This window comes from Epinephelus lanceolatus, chromosome 15 (genome assembly GCF_041903045.1).
Source record: "Epinephelus lanceolatus isolate andai-2023 chromosome 15, ASM4190304v1, whole genome shotgun sequence".
NCBI lineage: Eukaryota > Metazoa > Chordata > Actinopteri > Perciformes > Serranidae > Epinephelus > Epinephelus lanceolatus.
In genome coordinates this window covers 23,837,528-23,844,140 of record NC_135748.1, presented here as the reverse complement: position 1 = coordinate 23,844,140, position 6,613 = coordinate 23,837,528, and positions in this window count along the sequence as shown.

Here is a 6,613-nt window from a genome sequence, read left to right as displayed (position 1 = left end):
GGCGTTTCATTTTAAGTTGCTATCTGTCACATGGGCAAACTAATCAGAGAGACAGATGAAAGGTGTGGGGGCAGAGGAGGGGTCAGCTACTCAGTGATGGCTTCCTCTGATGGCTGGGTGACCTCTCACCCCTGCTAGAGGATCCTGGGTAAGGGATAAGCCATGTGTGATGACTCAACCCAAGCTGCGCATTTGGTCTGCATGTTTGAAAGTGTATTCATACAAATGTTGTTTTTTGTTTCCTTAAAAAAAAAAAGACGGGTAAAGGGCAACTTTGGTATTTGTCAACCTGGACCTTATTTTCCCATGTTCTTGTGTCTAAAGTGACTAATGGAAACAACAGCCTCATTCATTGCCTTTTTGGAAGAAGTCCACACCAAACTTGACTCTAGCCATCTGACATTGCCAGAAAAATCAGACCAAAGTGGCAAAATTATTTCTCACTTAACCCTTTTTTTCTTATTCTAATTTAATTTATGTATTTTCTCATTTGCTAAATAACTTTTTTTCGGTTTTGTTATATTTGTTTGGGCAGGTATGTGTGAGTTCATTGAGTACTCTTCATTGGTTTTTGTTATAGAAAATGAAGCTACTGCCCTGTATCATTTCAGAATTTCAGAAACGCTTCAATGAAAATTACATTTGCACTAATGGAAACAACAATTTTTGAAACTGGTGAGAGACATCGTCAATGTACATGCACTAAAAGTGCTTGTTTTTACCACTGACAGGCTCAGACTGTTATTCTAAGTGTCTGACACATTATGAAAAGGAACCCTGCAGAGATAAAACTTTTTGTTAAAGAGTAAGATCCTTTTTTGTGTAACCAGAAACAGCCCTGAATTTGAGATCGCAATCCCACCAGACTCCATGTAAATAGGGATTGGAATCACCAGAGGATCCACGATACGATATTATCACGATATCACAATACAATATTATTGCGATTTTGAATATGTTGCAATATGCTGAGTATTGCGATAAAATATATCATGATTTATCACCTTTTTTCAACTGTAAATTATGTCCCCAAAGGAAATTGTTGTCAACATCTGTTTAAGATAAAGTTTTCAGTCTGTTCATCTCACTTCAGTCAGCAAAATGTATTTAGTGGACTGAAAAAGCAATTGATTATATTATTCTAGAAGGCTACCTAAAGTTTAAGTTGTATTTTTCAAGATTATTTTTTCATTAAAAGAATTTGAAACCTGGCACTGTGATGATACGATATTGCCAAACAAAAATATTGAGATACCATGCTGTATTTATTTTTTACCCCACCCCTACATGTAAATAAACAACAGTTTTATCATCATAAAACACACATGCTCAAAGACAGACGAAACAAAATCGAACACAAAACCCATCTTGGTTCGTCTTTCCACTATCCCAACAATCACCAACTCTGGTTTGGTTGAAATAAACAATTAATTCACTTAGTTAGATGTGAAAAATTATGCTGGCTCTATACATGCTAAAATTATTGTTTATTTAAATAGAGTCTGGTGGCATGGGCAATAGTGATTTCAGGGCTAATTCTGGTTAAACAAAAAGGATATTACTCTTTAACAAAAAGGTCTCTGTCTGTAGGGATGCTTTACATATGTTGTCAGACACTTAAGGCGGATTTATACTTGTGTGTCAGCTCTATGCAATGCTTACGTCACAACTTAAGCGCATGGCCTACGCCGTTGTGAGCATTTATACTTGTGCAATGGTGTGTCTGTGTAACTTTGCAGTTACACCTCCCAAACGCTAGTCGGACTTTCTGTGAAGTACTGTAAAGTTTAGTTGATTCAAAACACACATTAAACACACATTAAACATGGCTTAATAGCGACAATTTCAATCACAAGTACGCAAATCAGCTTCACTAAAACTCGCAGCATTCACAGACAAACACTTGTCTTTATCTGGACACATTTTCCCCACAAATACAACGTGCTAATGTTTTTAGCACAAGCCTATGGCATTTTACATTGTATAAATTAGCCTAGTAGCTAGCAGACTTTTCCTCTACTCATATGAAGCCAGGGACAACAGCAACATTTAACAAAGGTAACCTTACTAAATTCAGCTCCATTACAGCTCACAAAGTTCACCGACAAAACAACTGTCTTATACTAAACACGCTTTCCAAACAAATATAACATGCTAACGTTTTTAGCACAAGCCTATGGCATTTTACATTGTATAAATTAGCCTAGCGACAAGCGCAGGTTTCCTCTCCTCATATAAAGCCAGGATAAATCACACACAAGACTTAAAATGCTTATTGTCTTCACAATTTATTGTTTCTTATCTGGGAAATAAAAGTCAATAAAAGCTTTGTTTCCACTGAGGGAAATGGATTCAGCTTACAAAAGCAGACAGGTTTGCGTCGCCATGATGTGGAGTTACATTTCTGGAGAGATGCACATCAGGCTACAGCGTATTATACAGGGTAGGCTCTACGTAGACGCAGAAGTATAAATCACACTTTAGAATAACAGTCTGAGCCTGTCAGTGGCAAAAACAAACACCTTACTGGACATACATTGAGGGTGCATATGCCCCAAGTGGTTGTACTGCAGCCTGATTGTGTCTGCCAGCTGCAACTTTCTGGCTGAACCCCTCGATTTTAAAAATAGTTGTCTCCATTAGTCACTTAGTCGAAAACATGGGAAAATAGGGTCCAGGTTGACAAATACCAAAGCTACCCTTTAAGTTTGTGCCCTTACAAGTAATTACATGTTTGACGTATTAAGACTTTAGAGCAGGTGAAGATCAAGACACTGGATTTAGTGTTAAACAACAGTCTCTAGACATTAACATGTTTCCCATTTGGGCTTGTTTGGTGTTATGACTTTTCCATCTGCCTTCAAAGCTGGGATCTAGTCATCCATTTATTATATTTATAATTGGACGTGTTGCATAAACCAGATTCCTGTGCTCAATGGAGCCTTTCATGGCACACTAATCAGACCAGACGCCACCAGACAACAGCTATATTTACTTGTATCATGTTAGAACAAGCCCCACTTGAAACAAACTACTCTTACATTTTGGATTAGATGTCTGCGTACAGCAGCAAACAACAACAGCCTGGGTCAGGAGGTTCAGCGCCACGATCAGTTTACTGTTGCAGCAACCGTCTCCACATCGCCGGTCAAATGAACCACCTTATTTATACAGCTACAGCTCTGCGGTTGTAAAAAGTTAAAAGAAACCCCCCCACTGAACCGAAAGCGGGTTTTCACTGCCTTTCTTCTCTGCGTGGAAGCAGTATGAACTTAATGCTCAGTGGAGAGGACATTAGACTGTTTATGGTTTATTAATTGTTTCTGAGGGAGTGGCAGTCCAAGCGTGACCTGCTGTTAACTACCTTATAAAACATCCACATGTTCACAACATCTGGGGGCTTCTAAGTAAACAATACTGTGAAATATACTTTCAACATATAACAGTGTTTTGGCTCAAGCAGAAGGCACGTCTGCCTGTGCAGCTGCTCGGCCTTTTTAACTCCCTTAGTCGTGTCGGCACATGTCCACTGTCAGGGAGCAGTGCCAAAACCGACCACTGTGTTCAATTATATTTCAGTAATTGTGTATGATACACATTAATCAAATCTAATAATCAGTTTTCAACGGCATATGGTTAGCAGGGCTGCGCTGTCAAGTGGAGAATATGAGCAAAACACCGCGGTGTGCGAGTGAGCGTTCTGAACTTAAAAAATACATTAAGTTAAAATGTCATAATCAAGTTCATAATTACCATAAATATAATTTCAATGCCAGCTGAGGCTTACAGATGCAAACCAGCGTCGTAAATAGTTGGATGAGACGTGTGTGTGTGTGTGTGTGTGTGGCATAAAACACAGAGGAGGAATTAAAATCTGATGTCATTAAAGTCTGGCAGAGTATCACATTATTTACATGATGTAACCTTCCTCTGCCAGGACGTGTCACTCAGGACTCCATCTGCTGTGAGTGCAGCACTGTGCGTGTGTGTGTGTGGGTGTGTGTGGACACCAAGGTACTGCAGCAGGCCTCTAATACGTGACCTAAGTGATGGCCTAAAGCTGTCAGCTCTTTCCTGTGGGAAGAAGAGGACAGCTAAACAACTGATTATCTGTTCCAGTCACCCACAAATACGAGTGACAATACCTCGCTGCCAAGAGGAGCTGGTCCAAGTGTGACAGGAGTTACGTGTTCGTGAGGGGGGAGGGCTGCGGCGCTATACATCTCGCTCTTTTCACGCCGTGAGAGTAAAGCAGAGCGAGGTTTGTTAGCAATGGATTTCAACGTGGTAAATATATTAAGGCAGTTGGCACAGGTCGTATGAATTTAGCCCCCCTTAACATTTCCATTAAACTGATTTATAATTTCAAAGCACAGAGGTCTTTTTTTCCTCGAGTCCAGAGGCATTTATGAATTGATTGAGACTTCATCTGTCGGAGCTTTGATGTTTTCCTCATTCTTTTTCTTCCGTATTATTCTTTCATCCCGCTCCTTCTTTTCTTTTCTGGACCGTCAGCAGTAAGTGGGTGCATGAATGGGCTTCTTCATTGAGAACACCTGTGCTGCAGTTAAAATAAGCAGACCTATCTAATACTTCTACCATCCCGTGTCTATCTTTGAGCGTCTTCTGTTCCAATGTAATCAAACAGGAAGACGCACGTTTCCTGTTTTTGACCCATATGGCGTTGAAGGTAACCATCGATATCCATGCTTCTGTTTTTTCATCTTCCTCTCGCTGTCTCCTGCTTACTTACCGTCTCTATCATTCTCTCTGTCTTTGTGAGGTATGTAACTGTGTGTGCTCACTTTCAAGCACGAAAAAAAAAAAAAGGTAACAAAGTTTGCGAGAGCTTTGAGCTCTCCCTTGATCTGAATACAAAGCTCCAAGGTTCATGTTGGTTCACGTTTGGTTTCCACTGCGGCTCAAAGAGCTAATTGTGCTCCGCAACATCACAGTGTGACACGATGACTGACTAATGCATTAGCCATCGTTGTGTTTGATAGAGACACAAACACGCTCGCAGAATGCCCGGCGCCTCTCGTATAACACACCTCACCGCCTTGTGATGTAGCTATGGGAGCCTTGTCGTGGCTGCTCACTTGTTATGATGGTGGTCGGTGTCACGGCTGGTTCACATGTTGTTTTGATCCCTGCTGTCAGAGCCCAGTGAGCTCATGCAGACACAGCTGGCTTGGGTGGAGCCGCTAGGGGTACACAAGGAGTTGAAGGACATGGATCCTTGCCAACGCATTTCATACATAGCACATATCTTACAAGTGCAGCTGAGAATTAGAGACAGGGGACCCTCGCCCCTCGCTGCCCACCCTACCATCTGCCCGCCCGGGGCTGGGGGCTCTGTGGTTTAGCTTCCATATTACCAGGCATGACAGCCCTGCCCTCAATCAACCTCTTATACACACACGTACACCTTCTCCTCTCTTCTCTTCCTCCTTGCAATTTTAATGACAGGAGTATGTTAGTGTGAAACTTGCTTCTCCTTAATGTCAGTGTAAATGAGAGATTACTGGCCTTTAACATCAGTAAAGACGGGGGACATTATTTTCCTCTCGCCGTCTAATTTGGTTCTTGCTCGGAGGGGACTGCGAGGCCAGCAAAGGTTAGGTCTCGGCAACGGTGTATGTGTGTGTGTGTGTGTGTGTGGGCGAATGTGTGTGAGTGTCTCAGCGGAGGTTACAGGTCTCCGAGTGGATATAATTAGAAACTTCCGTGCAGCTTTTTAGAAAAATAGTCAGCTTCCCCTTGCTTGTTTTCCTTTCACCATTTATCTCTCTTCTCTGGTGACACGATCCGGGAGTTAACCGCCATGTCCATCTTTGTGTCTCAACTTGCCCCCGTTTTTCCCTGCTGGTGTAAATCTCACATCCTGCTCCCCATCAGCCAAATAAAACAGCGGGACTGGATAAAACACATGGAGGGGAATCCCGAGAATCAGCACGCATGAAGCTTCACAGAGCCCCTTTGGAATGAAGGCTGGTTAGAGGAGAGAAATGTTTGGATGACTGATACAAGGAATATGAAATAGATGAAACAGCCGTCGAGCGGTTTTCTGGTAGTGATTTTATTACTTAAACTGATCATCAAAGAAAGTCAAACAGCAGAAAACAAATTGTGGGACATAATTAGGCACCGCTTTTTGCTAAAATGAGCCATTTCCTCAGGTCATGTGTCTGAAGTTGAGTAGTTTGGGAGTAGTCAATTCTGTATATCATCACTCTAATCTTTAAGATGTGAAGATACTCTAAGTCAGGTCACTTCTGCCAACATGAAAGCACCCATACATTTAGAAATGACAGTTATTAGTAGAAAGCTGTTGGCAGATAACTAAGAGAGAATTCTCTGGTGCCTTTCATCCTCCTACCGTCTGCTATAAATAATGGCAGGTTTCTAAGGATAGGCAGAGTGACTCATACACCTTCTCCTCGCTGCCACTGGCCTGCTTCTTCTCCTATAGCTGTCATAGAGGGCTTAAGGGGCCAGTGTACTTAGTCAGTGCTGCTTGTCAGATGGTCGAATAGCTTCGGAAACCCCCTCTCCCCACAGCTCTCTGACGCCGGATTAGGAGGGTCTGTGTCCGACTGTTTCTTTACCTTTT